We start from the raw sequence: 16216 nt of genomic DNA, 5'->3' as shown, positions 1-16216 counted from the left end.
CTCATTATTGTATTCCAGTACTATGTACGTTGTGCTTGGTAAAGCAAACACAGAGGCTTCTAATGAACTATTTCTTAAATATTAAGATCTGAATTTATACAAGGTTTACATAAGTAACTTAACTGCAAGCAGCAGCAATTTATAACACAAAATAGCCCATTTTGTCAAAGTTGCTTTTAAAGTTATGGGTGATTAAACAACTTTCCAACTTCTCCTAATTACAGATTTTTAAAATCATAAAGCTATTAATGCTGGTCTTTAGAAAAAAATTGAAAAATACATATGGTTAATGATTTCAATAACCACACTAAGTAAATCCAGAGCATAAAATGCTACAACATGCTTCACTTGGAAAAACAAAATCTTTGCTGAGTCTAAAAGAAATAAACACTGCTGAATTTCAGACCACCCAAAGAGAATATTATTTTCTGAGCATTATTAGTTATTCACTCAAGTCAATTCACCCCAAACTTCCATTCTATTCTACATTTCAGAGACTCTGACATCAAATTATTTGGAAATAGTATAGAGTTGAAAATATTCCTTCTGTTGCGTTAACATTATGCAATAACTTGGTTACTTCATAATGATTTTTTTTCTCCTTAAAAACAAAGAGGAACAAAATGTGAGAAATCAAATAGAAAAACTCCCTCTTTTATCCAACACAGATGGCTCAGTTATGGGATTTTTCTCAGTGCTGTGCCAAGTTAGAGCATGGCTGAAAATAAGCTAGTTGAAGTTAAATCCAAAATGAATAGAGACGATGGCTGAAAATAGTCTGAAAAGATAGGGCATGTGTCAGGGGTGGATGTGTTAGGTTAGGATTTATTTTGGCTTCCTCAACTTTGAGGTACCTCTTTCTGCGCTGCCCCAGTTGAGTATGGTCGTAACTTTCCACAGCTTAGATCATTGGGAGTTTCAGACACTGAACAAAGACATCAATGAATGCCCTGTTGCTTTGAAGGAGGAGGGAGAAAGCCTCACATTACAGATAGTATTTGGTGTTAAAGTGCATCAAAATAGAGATGGGGGCTGGCGTTATGGCTTGGCGTAGCGGGCAAAGCCACTGCCTGCAATGCTAGCATCTCACAGGGTGCCAGTTTGAGTCCTGGCTGCTCCACTTCCTATCCAGTTCCCTGCTAATGGCCTGGGGAAACAGTGGAAGATGGCCCAAGTGTGTAGGTCCCTACCACCCACCTGGGAGACCCGGATGAAGCTCCTGGCTCCTGCCTGGCCCAGCCCTGGATGTTGTGGCAATCTGGGGTGTGAACCAGTGGATGGAAGATCCCTCTCTCTGTCTCCCTTTTTTCTCTGTAGGTCTTTCAAAAAAATAAAAAATAAAAAAAAGGTCCTGCTAACATATTTAGGATGATAAGCATTTTTAAGAGAGACAGGTTTCTTTTAACAGCACCACATAGGCATTTCTCGGGAGTTCAGCATGAGAAAGAGCCTAACCAGATATGGAAGTGTAACCTGGGCTAAATGGCCATCCTGTTAATTATCCTTCTGTCTATCCTAAATTGTCATCCTACTTTGTACTTTCCCTACATGTTTCCATGTGCCCCAGTTCCTCATCTAACTTCACATAGTTGATTTCATCTTGCTGCTTCCACAAGTGAACTGAAGTGGCCACTAAAAGACATGCTTCTTTCTCCAGGTGACTGGTAACACCATGACTTAACAGAGTAATTGGAAAAATTCACTTGTTAGGTAAGATGGCATCCCCCATATACGAGTTGTAGCTTTATACTACAGGCTCCACAGCATACTTTAAACATATGGTATGTTGTATTCAAACAATGAGAACTGGCCCTTATAAAACTAGGACCACATGGTCTTCCTGAGAAAGCAAAGAAGACTACATTCCACATCATGACTGATAACGCACCTATGTTATCAAGTTACTTCTCTTCAAAAGCATGTGCAGTCAATCACACAGGGAGAACTCAGGTTCACATTTGGGTGAGCAGAGAGGTGGGGCACAGTGACAGCTCAGTAACCAAGGATAGGACACACAGGGTAGAGAAGGGCTGCCTGAGTGTCACTGGGTAAGGCCTGGGTAAACAGGGGGAGGCACTAAGGGGCCACAGGGCAGAAAGAAGGGTGGTTACCGCTCAGGGAAGCTTCACTGATGTTCACATTTTATCTAGGGCCAGCCCTAAAACATGAACATGAAGAGGAAGTCCAACTCAATATCCTAATCCTCCAGTTGTACTAAATGGTTAATTTTGTTTAATCATTATTTTTTAAAAATACATTTCAGCTTGTTAATCAATTTATGTAGGACTATTTCTAAGAGAAACTTTGTGTTTTAGTGTCCATCTGCATACACAAATTTATTTATTTACTTTTTTTTGTTTTTGTTTTGTTTTGTTTTGTTTTGACAGGTAGCGTGGATAGCGAGAGAGAGAGACAGAGAGAAAGGTCTTCCTTTTTACCGTTGGTTCACCCTCCAATGGCTGCTGCGGCCGGCGTATCTCGCTGATCCGAAGCCAGGAGCCAGGTGCTTCTCCTGGTCTCCCATGCGGGTGCAGGGCCCAAGCATTTGGGCCATCCTCCACTGCCTTCCCGGGCCATAGCAGAGAGCTGGCCTGGAAGAGGGGCAACTGGGATAGAATCCTGCGCCCCAACCGGGACTAGAACCCGGTGTGCCGGCACCGCAAGGTGGAGGATTAGCCTGTTAAGCAACGGCACCGGCCTATTTATTTACTTTTAAAAACAGCACAGTGTGGGAAAGAGCTATGGGGAAAGGGGCTGCCACAATAAAATCAGATGGATTTTAATCAATGGTTTAGCTAGGCTTTCGATAAGAACCACTAGAGGATTGCAAAGAATTATCTAGATTCGTAGGCCCCTGCATCACACATACAGAGAGCTCTACGAGTGTTTTGATGTGTTAGAATATGCACAGAACCCTTGCCATTAACTGTGGCATACAGTGCAGTAGTACTATAGAACTGCTGGAAATGTGGACTTTCAAGGCCAGGCCAGACCTACTAAAGCAAAATCTACATTCAACAGGGCTGGGGGCAGGGGGTTTATTCTGGTTTGAGAAGCGCTAAAGTGGAAGGCTGCTTTGTGTATGTTCTCAAAAATCAACTACAGGAAGGTGAGACCATTTACAAAGAGAATGTACAAAGAGCCTTAGGTTTGGAGAAAAGATGAAGTAAATTTTGTGAGGTAATTTGTTCAATGTGAACATCTAAAATGTACCCTGATTATCATAACATTGTGCACATTATCATTTTTGAAAAATCAAAGAGCTAAAATAAAAAAGGTTGGGCCTCAGTCAGTCAATCTCTCAGGTGCACTGCTCATGGCTATCAATTGAGCAGATAAAACTCTGACCTAACAGTTCCGGAAAGGGTAGTCCAACAGGCTCCTCTGCCTGAAAGTTTCACAGAGATGCCCTGTTGTCTGTTCATTCCAAGAGATCAGAGCCTGAGTAGACAGCTCATGAAGATTCCCCCTCTTCCCCCAAAGCCGAGGAGCCCTTAGATTCTGCTCCCTAAGAACAAAGCAATCTCCTACAGGAAGAAGATAACGACTTTGATTAGTAAGCCAAAATTACGTTCAAACATAATGTCAATGGCGAACACTTCCCCAGTTGGTGCCAATAATTTATTTTGACATCTTGTTACAAAAGATAACTGCAGTGTTAGACATTCATTTAAAAGTGACTTGTTGGAAATCTTTAAATGTTATTGTGAACGTGTAAAATAGATGTCAGCACAGTGGTGCAGGGGGTTAAGCATCCCATACAGGTGCTGGTTCGAGTCCTGGCTGCTTCATTTCTAATCCAGCTCCCTGCTAATGTGCCTGAGAAAGCAGCTGCAGAAGGCCCAAGTATTTGGGGCCCTGCCACCCACGTGGGAGATCCAGATGGAGTTCCTGGCTCCTGGCTTTGGCCTGGCCCAGTCCTGCACTTGGTCTGCACAGTCCAGCCACTGGGGAATGAACCTACTAGAAGATCTCTCTCTTCCTCTTTCTGCCTTTCAAATAAATACATACATCTTTTAAAAAAAAATACATATATAAATTACTCTATTATTTCTGTGCCCTTTCAAAATCTTTTGAAGACTTTTTTTTTTTTTTTTTTTTTTTTTTTTTTTTTACAGGCAGAGTTAGACAGTGAGAGAGACAGAGAGACAGAGAGAAAGGTCTTTCTTTTCTGTTGGTTCACCCCCAGTGGCTGCTGTGGCTGGCACGCCGTGGCCGGCACACCGCACTGATCCGAAGCCAGGAGTCAGGTGCTTCTCCTGGTCTCCCATGCGGGTGCAGGGCCCAAGGACTTGGGCCATCCTCCGCTGCTCTCCCGGGCCACAGTAGAGAACTGGACTGGAAGAGGAGCAACTGGGACAGAATCCAGCGCTCCGACCGGGACTAGAACCCAGTGTGCCAGCGCTGCAGGTGGAGGACTAGCCTATTGAGCCGCAGCGCTGGCCTTAAGACTGTTTTCTATTTTACCTGAAGAATTTGGATCTCTGGCTAAACAACAAAAAAAATCAGAACAAAAAAACCTGATAGCCAAGAGATGGTCAAAATTTAAGATAAATATGTACAAAATATTTCAAAATTTTTATATGTTTTCAAAAGAACTTTATCATTTTACATTTGTATTATAATTCTGAAGCAACATCTTTGTAATGAGCTTTTAAAGTTCCATGAAGTTTTGAAGAAAGATTTTAATTCATTTACTAAGCTAAAATCTCAAGGAACAGTTCTAGCTTTTATATTTTTAGGGGGGACCTTTCACAGTGTGATGGCAATCTGGTTGACAGTCTGATTATTACAGCTGTAGCTGGTAATGCACTGTATTTCTAAAATTACATAATGGCAAGATGATGTACATGTCTGGGCATTCCAAAGGCAGATCCTGCTATTGTGTGAAAGCAGAAATATCCCTGCATACATAATCTAACCTTTGCTTGGAAAAAAAAAATGTCAGGCACCTGATATGCTATGACATATGATATCCTATTTTTTAATGACAAAGATAATAGTTTGATTATTTTGTCACTTAAATTTAGCACTGCTTGCTTAAATCCTTTCTTATTTCTAAGTGTCAATATTTTTTTGGACTACTTCTACTTTAGCCATTTCTTTTTTAAAGATTCATTTCTTTGGAACTGACAGAGAGAGACAGACATACACAGTGAGATTTTCCATCTGTTGGTAACATCTGAAGATAAGCCAGGTTGAAACCAGGAGCTAGGAACTGCATCTAGGTCTCCCATGTGGGTGGCAGAGGCCCAAGTATTTGGGTCATTGTCCACTGCCTCTCAGGCATATTAGCAGAGAGCTATCAGATGCCTGGAGTAGCCAGGACTCAAACAGGGACTCCAACACTGGATGTGGACCTCCCAAGCAGCAGCTTAACACCTGTGCCATCATGTCTGCCCCTACCTTAGCTATTTCAAGTGCTTATTAAGCTTATTCAAGACAACAACTCTTAGATATATCAATTCCTCTGATTCTTTTTTTTTATTTTTTGGTTTTATATTGCTCTATTCATTATCCTTTCTTCACAGATTCATTCAATTTTGATAGTTTGCTTGCTTTATTGAGTTGAATGTTTCATGTTCGATTTTTCATTTTTATTTTTTTTCATTTCTCTTTCAAAAAAAGGTTCTTAGGACTGGCACTGTGGCACAGTGGGTTAAAGCCCCGCTTGCAGTGCCGGCATCCCATAGGGCTGCCTCACTTCTGATCTAGCTCGCTACTAATGTGCCTGGGAAAGCAGCAGAGGGTGGTCCAAGTCCTCGGGCCCTTGCACCCATGTAGGAGACCCAGAAGAAGCTCGTGGCTCCTGGCTCTGGATAGTCTCAGCTCCCACTTTGTGGCCATTTGGGGAGTGAACCAGTGGATGGAAGACCTCTCTCTCTGTCTCTACATCTCTGTAAATCTTTCAAATAAATAAAATAAATCTTAAAAAAAAAAAGATCCTTTACAAGCAGTTATCCTGAAGAACATACATTGTGATATACAGTATTGTCATTTCTGCATTTTTGATTTTTCTTCTAGTCAATTACTAGTTCTGCTGTTTAGAACTTAACGGGGTAGGTTTTCTTCAAGGTAGTGAGATGATGGTTTCTGAGTCGATAGAGGGAAGGCGGAACCTTGGCTATCTCTAAATGCAGCTCTCCTGGCATAATGGTGGCGGCAGCTGAGTTTTTTGGTTATTGTAGCTTTTGTGAATTTAAGCTATTCCACCAGTAGGGATTCGGGTGGAGATGGCTAGGCCTCCTTCCAATTTACTTCTTAGCAACATTTCCTTTCATGGAAACAACTGTATCTGTCCCAGTTCTAAAAATCCATTTCCATTGGCACTATAATTCGTGGAATTCTTTCTAGATATTAGCAAAAGCCTGGCTTAGCCTCTTAGGTTTAAGTGTTACTGTGAGAATTTTATTTTCCAAAGCATTTTCATTAGAAGCTAGAAAAAGGACAGGCAACTAAGGCTGCTGGATATATCTTAGTGTGACAATTGTGGGAACACTTTTAATTTATTTCATAAAGTTCAAGGGTTATTTTAATTCATATTCTAAAATTTTAACTATGTTAGGCATTTTTAAAAAGTCTCCCAATTATATAATCTTATTCAAATTTAACACTTGCTTCCTAAAGTTGGAATCCACCATAATGATACTAAGGTGATCATGAACAAATTGTTTTTATTTTTAAAAAAGATTTATTTTATGTAATTGAAAGGCAGAGTGACAGGGACAAGGGGAGAGAGAGAGGGAGAGAGGGAGAAAAAATCTTCTATCTGCTGGGTCATTCCCCCAAATGGCTGCAATGGCCAGGGCTGGGCCAGGCAGAATCCAGGAGTCTGAAACCCCACCTGAGTCTCCCACGTGGGTGGCAGGGGCCTAAGCACCTGGAACAGACAGTCCCCACAGGTCTTGCCACCCTAGCAGTTGTCAATGCTCTATCTTCCCCAGAGGAACCAGACAGTTTATTTTTTACAAAAGGTAAATTACAAGCTGTCTAGATTTGCAAATCTCTGCCACAGCACAGAGCGGGGATATTAATGATTAGGTAAAAGTTTACAAACTGCCCCTAAGAAGCCTTATTCTCTCAATAGAATGCTATCAACATGGATGAATTCTCTGAAAGAATCTGACTGGCACAGGAGAAAATATCTAAGACACTGATAATTTTCCAAGGAGATGACTGCTATGGATTGAATGTATGTCTTCCCCCCAAACATGCTGACATCCGTTATGTAATTACACCTCCTGAGAAGTCACAGGCTGAAGCCCTGACTCCCAATGTGACTGTATTTGCAGAAGGAGCCTCTAAAGGGGTAATTAGGGTTGAATGAGGTTATGAGGATGGGGACCTAAGCTGATCAGGGCTGATGTCCTTGTCTCTCTCTCCATGTGTGCACAGAGGAGAGGCCATGTGAGAAGGTGGCCTTCAACAGGCAAGGAAGGGATGGTCTCACCAGGAACCACTGCTGACAGCACCTTGATCTTGCTCTTCCAGCCTCCACGACTGGGAGAATGTAATTCCTATTGTTTAAGCCATCGGGTCTGTGGCATTTTGTTATGGCAATCTGAGCACACTAATACAAAGTCCTAACCCCTGGTAACCTCAGAACGTGAGCTTATTTGGAAATTGAGTCATTGAAGATGTAACTGGTTAAGATGAGGTCATACTAGAGTACTGTGAACTCTTAATCCAAAATGAATCGTGTCCTTATAAAAAGAAAAGAGAATAGAGCCATGAAGACAGGAGCAGAGAACACCATGTGAATGAAGTGCTGGCAACAATCACAAGCTAGAAATAGGCAAGGGGGAGCCTTAACCAGTTTGATTACAGACTTCTAGCCTTCAGAACTTGTGAGACGATCAATTTCTGCTGTTGAAAACCACACAGTTTGGTACATCCTTACATAGCCCTAGGAGCAAATACAATGGTCTAGTCAGATGACCCTACAGTGAAGATAACATTCAAGAAGCCCTCTCATGGGCACAGTGCGCCAGTCAGCTTTTCATTGTAACACTCAAATATGAGCACAAGAGAACCATGGATCATCTGGCATTTGAGGAAGTTTTATATGAAACATAGAGGCTGAAGCAAACACACACACACACACACAAAACTGCAAGGAAAGACTATGAAGAAAGAAGACTATAATTAGGAAATAAAAAGGTCAACTGAAAATAAAATTGAGGGGGGCCAGCGCTGTAGCATAGCCAGTAAAGCCACCGCCTGCAGTGCCAGCATCCAACATGGGTGCCAGTTTGAGTCCTGGCTGCTCCACTTCCGATCTAGCTCTCTGCTATGGCCTGGGAAAGCAGTAGAAGATGGCCAACATCCTTGGGCCCCTGTACCTGTGTGGGAGACCTGGAGGAAGCTCCTGGCTCCTGGTTTCGGAATGGTGCAGCTCTGGCAATTGCAGCCATGTGGGGAGTGAACCAGTGGATGGAAGATCTCTGTCTTTACTTCTCTGTAACTCTTTCAAATAAATAAAGAAAAAAATCTTTTAAAAAAAGAGGCAATGAGGATCTCTCTGTCTCTCCTGCTCTCTCTGTAACTCTGACTTTCAAATAAATAAATAAATCTTAAAAAAAAAAGAATATGAAAATAAATACTAAAAGATTCAGACAAAAAGTAGATGGAGAGGTGCCTCCAGAGAATTAGAAATAGGAAGGAGGCGGTGAGGAAACTCCTTTTTCTTCTTCTTTCAAGATTTATTTTATTGGGGCCACTTGGTTAATCCTCCGCTTGCGGCACCAGCCTCCCAATATGGGTGCCAGTTCTAGTCCCGGTTGCTCCTCTTTGAGTCCAGCTCTCTGCTGTGGCTCGGGAGGGCAGTGGAGGATGGCCCAGGTGCTTGGGCCCCTGCACCTGCATGGGAGACCAGGAGGAAGCACCTGGCTCCTGGCTTCAGATCGGCACAGTTTTGGCCATAGCGGCCATTTCAGGGGTGAACCAACGGAAGGAAGACCTTTCTCTCTTTCTCACTGTCTAACTCTATCTGTCAAATAAAAAAAAAAAAAAAAAGATTTATTTATTTTAGGGCAGAGTAAGAGAGAGAAGGAGAAAGAGAGAAGGAGGGACAGGGAAGAGGAGAGGGAGAGGGAGAGAAAAAAAAGAGAGAGAGAGAGAGATCTTCCAATCACTGGTTTACTCCTCAAAGGGCTGGGCCAGACTGAAGCCAGGAGCTTCATCTGGGTCTCCCATGTAGGTTCAGGAACCCAAGGACTTGGGCCATCTTTCCCTGCTTTTCCAGATGCATTAGTAGGGAGCTGGATTGAAAGTGGAGCAACCAGGACTCAAACTGGCACCCATATGGGCCGGCATGATAGGCAGTGGCTTTACTCGTTATGTCACAGTGCTGGCCCCTTTCTTATTCTTCATAGTAAGCCTTGGAAAACTAATTATCTTGTTAAGTCATAAGCAAGTGCACCTTTGATAAAAACTAAAAAGTACATTGGAATGAAAAAAACACATAGGCATGTGGCCTGAAAAAACTAATTTTCAGTAAGAATCCCACCTTACTCAGTAGGCTAACCTTTTAACTTTCCAAATCATCACATCTCTTAAATCAAATAAATATTGTAACCCAAAATATCCAAAGAGACCTAGGGAACACTCCATGACAATAAAGAAAAATTCTTTAGTGCGTTTTTCCCCTTCTACAATCACCCAAGAAATACCAGACAACTTCAGATTGTACTAATCCAGTAGAAACTGTAAAACTGGCATGTGGTATATTTGTTCATTTTCATATTACCTAAACAGTCGAATGTTAGGTCACTTTCAAAAACCAAGTCAAGAGAGTTTTAGAGGGCCGTGTCTAGGCCATTTACAGAGCAGTTTCCCAGCGTTTTCCCTGTTCTTTGTTCTTGCACACAGTAAATTTCTGGGCCAAATCTTTGATTTCGATTTTTAAGTGCTTTTCACTGCTGTTTTATCCAACATTCTTAAAATAAGAATGCTGGTTTCCTAGAAAAGCTACAGCAATTACACATGACTTGGAAGTAAATACTCTATCTTCGGTTGTGAGATGGTATGAGCTGGGAAAAATGTGCAAAACTGTACTAATTCATCAGTTAGCTTACATTTCAATTACTGCAAGACTGAAAAGTCTTTTAAGTAGGCCATATCAGGCACACACATACAGGAAATTATATCCTAGAAAAGCTCTATTTTAAAAATAGTCAAAGGAAGAAAGGAAGGTTGCCAAAATACACAGCACTTTCCATTTGTTTTGATTTGAACACAGCATCTGTTTTATCAGGTGCAATCTACCATTTGCAGGCTTAAGGGGAATGGTAGTAGTTAGGGTAGGAAGAAGTAAATTAATTGAAAATGTTTGCTTTCTGAAACTGATTTGGAAGTAGATACCATCAGAATTTAGGTCATAACCAAATACCGTAAAGAAACTGGGCTTGGAGGCAAGTATTCAGACTAGACTGTATATCTCCTAACCCAGCAGAATCAAAGCGAAGAAATCAGATCAATCCACTTAAGAAATACATTGCTCTTGTAAGCACAATTTAATATTTGATACATACTTAGAAATCAATCTTCTCTCCCCCTTCTTAATTTTTTATTCATTCAAAAAAATTAAGTATCTGTCATGTAATATGTGCTACTCTAGGTATGGGAGTATAATTAACAAAACAACAAAAGTCTTCCCTATGGAGCTTATTCTGGTGCGAGAGACAAACATAAATGCGTGTACGAATAAAGAACACAGTATCAGATAATATAAGGGGATATGAAGATATAAGAAGGCAATTTTAAGCAGGTTAAACTTATTAAGAAACCACCATATGCAAAATAAAGCAAATTTGGATAGGATTAGCATACAGGAAAACTTAATAGGACAGAGTTCTGAGAAAACTGTTGGAATCAGTTTAAATAGGATGCATAAGTTTAGGTGAGACTCAGTTGCTTTTGACAGGTGGGTGTAAGAGAATGATATTCAAAAAAATTTTTTTGTCAGAGTAAAATTAGATTGGAAATACTTAAAGGACTGTCAAGACTTTAGAGAATTTTGGAAAACCTGTAATTGCATTTTAACCTCTCAGTTCACAGTTCAGAGGCTCACAGTCTTGCCCTAGTATTGATTAAGCTGCCTCAACTGTCCTAACAGAAAAAACACCTATAAGGTGTGGCCCACAGAGGTGTATCTTTGATATAACCAGAAGCAAATTCACTGGTTGGCTGTGAAACCAGTTTCAAAATTTGGGGAAGCTAGGACCCTCAATTACATTTCTAAAGGTAGCATGGTGAAATACAATAAAACATCAGAAAGAGAATTTTCTGAACTGGTGGCTATCCTGCATTTATGACTCATGTGACTATGAGAAGGTTAAAACACTTCTCTGAGCCTGTTAACACTGGAATATTTTCCATGTCTACTTTATAGGGTGCAGTAAGGATCAGTACAGTATTATTGGGCTAGGCAGGGTAATGCGTCCTTTTCCTGGAAATGTCTCATCTTAATCTCTGGAAACTGTAAATATAAGTGTGATAGATAAGATAAAGCAGAAATCAGCCTGAAGATGGAATTCAGGGTGCAAATCAGCAAACCTTAAAATTGGGAGATTCGGGGCTGGCATTGTGGCACAGTGGGTTAAGCTGCTGCCTGTGACTCTGGCATCCAATATGAGTGTTGGTTCAGATCCTGGCTGCTACACTCCTGATCCAGCTCTTTGTTAACATACCTGGAAAAGCAGCAGAAGATGGCCCAAGTGTTGGGTGCTTCTCAGCCACAGGAGAGACCTGGATGGAGTTCCAGGCTCTTGACTTGGCCCCTGCTGTTGGGCCATTTGGAGAGTGAACCAGCAGATGAAAGACTCTCTCTCTCTCTCTCTCTCTCTGTCTCTCCTTCTCTCTCTGTAACTTTGCCTTTCAAATCAATCAATCAATCTTTAATTTAAAAAATGAGAACGCCGGCGCCACAGCTCAATAGGCTAATCCTCCGCCTTGTGGCGCCAGCACCCCAGGTTCTAGTCCCGGTTGGGGCACCGGATTCTGTCCTGGTTGCCCCTCTTCCAGGCCAGCTCTCTGCTGTGGCCCGGGAGGGCAGTGGAGGATGGCCCAAGTGCTTGGGCCCAGCACCCCATGGGAGACCAGGAGAAGCACCTGGCTCCTGGCTTTGGATCAGCGCAGCACGCCGGCCGCGGCGGCCATTGGAGGGTGAACCAACAGCAAAGGAAGACCTTTCTCTCTGTCTCTCTTTCTCACTGTCCACTCTGCCTGTCAAAAAAAAAAAAAAAAAAAGAAGAAGAAAATTATCTGAGGTTACTGAAGTTGACCCAATGGGATCACAAGGTACCTTATAAGTGGAAGAGGGAGGCAGAAAAGAGAGACTCAGAAAGCTGGCAGCATGAAAGATCTCAGCCTAATGTTGCGGCTCTGCTGATGAAGGAATACAACCGTCAGCCAGGGGAAGTGGGCAGCTGGTAGGAGCGGAAAAGGCAAGGAAACAGATTTTTCCTGAGAGCCTCCAGAAGAAATGCTGCCCTGTGGGTCCACTTCAGATTGCTGACATCGAGGACTGTACCAGAGTAATTTATGTCGCTTTAAGCCAATTAGAATGTGGTAATTTGTTAGAGCAGCAATTGGAAACAATAGTATGCAAAAATATTTTGAAACTGGAAGGAAATTATGTCAGATAGTATTATTCTAAGGTGACATCTCAAGCCTGTCTCTTCAGCAGCTTAATAGAAGACAATATGGTGACTGGGAGTTCTTAAAAAAAAATTTTTTTTTTTTTAATTTGAAAGGCAGAGTTGTAGAGACAGAGGGAGAGACAGAGAGAGGTCTTCCATCTGCCGGTTCACTCCTCAAATGGCCACAACAGCTAGGGTTGGGCCAGGCCGAAGCCAGGAGTCAGAAGCTTCTTCTAGGTCTCCCACATGGGTGCAGGGGCCCAAGCACTTGGGCCGTTTTCCACTGCTTGCACAGGCACATTGGAAGGGAGCTGGACTGGAAGTTTAGCAGCCAGGACTAGAACCGGTGCCCATGTGGGAGGCTGGTGCTGTGAGCAGAGGATTAACCCGCTATGCCACAATGCCGGTCCCTGGGAGGTCTTCAGTGTTATACAGCATTAAGGCAGACACTTACCCTTCCCGTTTCAGTGCCTAACCATTTTGCTTTTAGCACTCATTTTATTTAAGAGGCAGAGTTGGTTACTATATAATTATCAAACCAGCCACTTGCCTTTCTCCTTCCCTAGTTTTTCTTCAATTACTCATTCCAAGTAGCACAGCAGAGTTATGTACAGATAACTCATACTTTGTTAAAAAAAAAAAGTACATATCTAAATACACACACATATACATGTACATGTATGTATCAACACGTATCAACTTAGTTTTCTCATCAGTTCAAATAAGAATGTTAATTAATTCTCTCCCATAGGTTAAATTATCTTTTTTTTTTTTTAATTTATTTATTTAGTTGAAAGACAGAGTTACAGAGGGACAGAGGGGGAGAGAGAGAGAGAGAGATCATTCACGTGCTCGTTCACTCCCCAGATGACCACAATGACCAGGGTTGGGTCAGGCCAAAGCCAGAAGCCATGAGCCAATTCTGGGTCTCCCATATGGGTCCAGGGGCCCAAGCACTTGGGCCATCTTCTGCTGCTTTCCCAGCAGCATTAGCAGGGAGCTGGATTGGAAGTGGAGCAGCCAGCACCCATATGGATGCTGGCACTGCAGACGGCAGCTTAACCTTCCGCACCACAGCACCTGCTCCTTGGTTAAATTATCTTTAATTTATGAAGCAGAATTAAAGTTTCAGAGTTACATTAACCCGAATTTTATAAAATAATCTAGTAATAAAAATCTAAGCATTGTATTAGGGACTAAAGCACACAAACTCATATTTTTAAGTTTTTAAAAATTAACAAAATTAAATTGAAGCATAGCAATAAATGGACTGATATTTTAATAAATGCTATTACACCAGTACCTACATAACATCTTTCCTGCTTTATATTTTAGCACTTGTTTACATAAGAGGTCTATTTCTCTTTATTATAATTTATTTAATATCTTTATATTTCTTACTAGTATCTTTTATTTTGGGGGATGGTATTTAGTTACCCTGGGTCTCTGGGATGAACGCCTACAACTACACATTTAATTAGATTCAGCAGCAGAGTGTTTTCACATTTATTATACACCAGGCAGTAGTATACTCCTCATGTCATATTTTCACAGTTTGGAAATGATGAACAATTCTTATTTTATCTTTCAAAAGAGAATTTCAGTTAAATTAAAACATTGCCCCATGGGGCAGAGTGTTGTCTAGGGAATTGTATAATGCTATGAGTTGTTACTGTGTTACTGCTTTAAGTTAAAAAAACTGACAGTAATTTCATCTCTACTGAATCTAGGATTAAAAATTAAGGTTGTATTTCATGGTTCTGAATTAAAAAGAAAAATTTTTTTTATGTTATAAACATATTGATCTATGACACTGGGGATACAAAACACAACCAAACTGGTCTTTTATCATATAGGCAGTTTGAGAAGCACTGTTAACAGAAGAGAAGGACTGAAGGACTGGCTTCTAAAAATGAAAGCATGCCAGTTTTATAACCAATACTTGAAGTATTTATTGTAGCACATATTAAAATATTTCCTTTCAAGCTATTTATGAAGTGACTTTAAGCTACTAGGACTTAATGTGGTTCCATCTCTTAGGACTATTTCACCAACTGTAGATTCATGACATACATATAATAAAAGAACAAATATTTCAGTGCTCAACTAAGTAACCTCTATCTCTGCTAGATAAATCCCATCATTCTAATTGATGTATAAATATTCACTTCAAAAATTAGCTTTACATAAAAGAAAAAATGACTGAAAGGCTCAAAAAATTAGTTATAATTCAATCTCTCCTTCCACCTCCTAAAACTCTAAAAACACAGAATAAACAATCATGATCTGATCTCTGGTCACTTAATGACAAGACTACCATCCAAGATCTGTGACAAAGAACCATGGCTATATACTTAAGAAGACTAAAAAATAAGTACTCAAATCCTTGCCCATGAATGTTTGTGACGGCACTATTCATAATAGCCAAGAGGTAACAACAATTTAAATGTCTACCGACAGAAAAATGGATAAACAAAATGTGGTACATCTATACAATATAATGGAACATTACTCAGTCATAAAAAGGAAAGCAACACTGATACATGATACATGATTCTGATACATGCTAAAACACAGATGAACTTGGAAAACACATTAAGTGAGAAAAGGCAGACACAGACAGGTCACACACTACATGATTCCAATGATATGAAATATCCAGAGTAGGGAAGTCCATACAAACAGAAAGCAGATTTTTAGTGGTCTGTGGCTTGGGGGAGGGAAGGATGTGGGTAACTGATCAATGACAAAGGGTTTTATTTTGGAGTGATGGAAACATTTTGGACCTAGAAAGCTGTAGTGTTTGATAATATTATGAAGGTACTAAACGTTGGTTTGAATGGTTAATTTTGTATTGTGTGAATGTCACCTGAATATTTAAAGAGACATAATTTTTTTTCTTTCTTTTTTTTTTTTTGACAGCAGAGTTAGACAGTGAGGGAGAGAGAGACAGTGAGAAAGGTCTTCCTTTGCTGTTGGTTCAACCCCTAAATGGCCAGTACAGCTGGCGCACTGCGCGAATCTGAAGCCAGGAGCCAGGTGGTTCCTCCTGGTCTCCCATGCGGGTGCAGGGCCCAAGCACTTGGGCCGTCCTCCACTGCACTGCCGGGCCACAGCAGAGAGCTGAACTGGAAGAGGAGCAACCAGGACAGAATCTGGTGCCCCAACCGGGACTAGAACCTGGGGTGCCGGCGCCGCAGGCAGAGGATCAGCAAAGTGAGCTGCAGTGCTGGCCTAAAGAGACATAATTACTGACTTGCATTTATCTCAGTACCGACTGCTTCTTCTTCTGATTAACAATCAATAACACATGCTTTTGCTATGCTCTGAAAATATGCTCCATCAAAAATAATACATTATGTCAGGATTTATAGGAGGAGAAGGTCATTTTCTATGAAAAGCTATGGATAAAACTGGGAATATAGGCCGGCGCCATGGCTCAACAGGCTAATCCTCCGCCTAGTGGCACCGGCACACCGGGTTCTAGTCCTGGTCGGGGCACCGGATCCTGTCCCGGTTGCCCCTCTTCCAGGCCAGCTCTCTGCTGTGGCCAGGGAGTGCAGTGGAGGATGGCC

The 16216-nt window shown here is 41.3% G+C and overlaps 1 protein-coding gene across 1 annotated transcript in view; it reads right to left on the bottom strand.

Annotated features, from left to right (window-relative positions):
- The window catches only part of REEP3 (receptor accessory protein 3), a 95523-nt gene that overhangs the window by 40608 nt on the left and 38699 nt on the right, over positions 1–16216 (bottom strand). The gene's annotated exons all lie outside the window — the stretch shown is intronic.

This window comes from Lepus europaeus, chromosome 17 (genome assembly GCF_033115175.1).
Source record: "Lepus europaeus isolate LE1 chromosome 17, mLepTim1.pri, whole genome shotgun sequence".
In the NCBI taxonomy this organism is placed as follows: domain Eukaryota; kingdom Metazoa; phylum Chordata; class Mammalia; order Lagomorpha; family Leporidae; genus Lepus; species Lepus europaeus.
The sequence above is the reverse complement of the archived record's forward strand: the minus strand, read 5'-3'. Positions and strand labels throughout refer to the sequence as shown.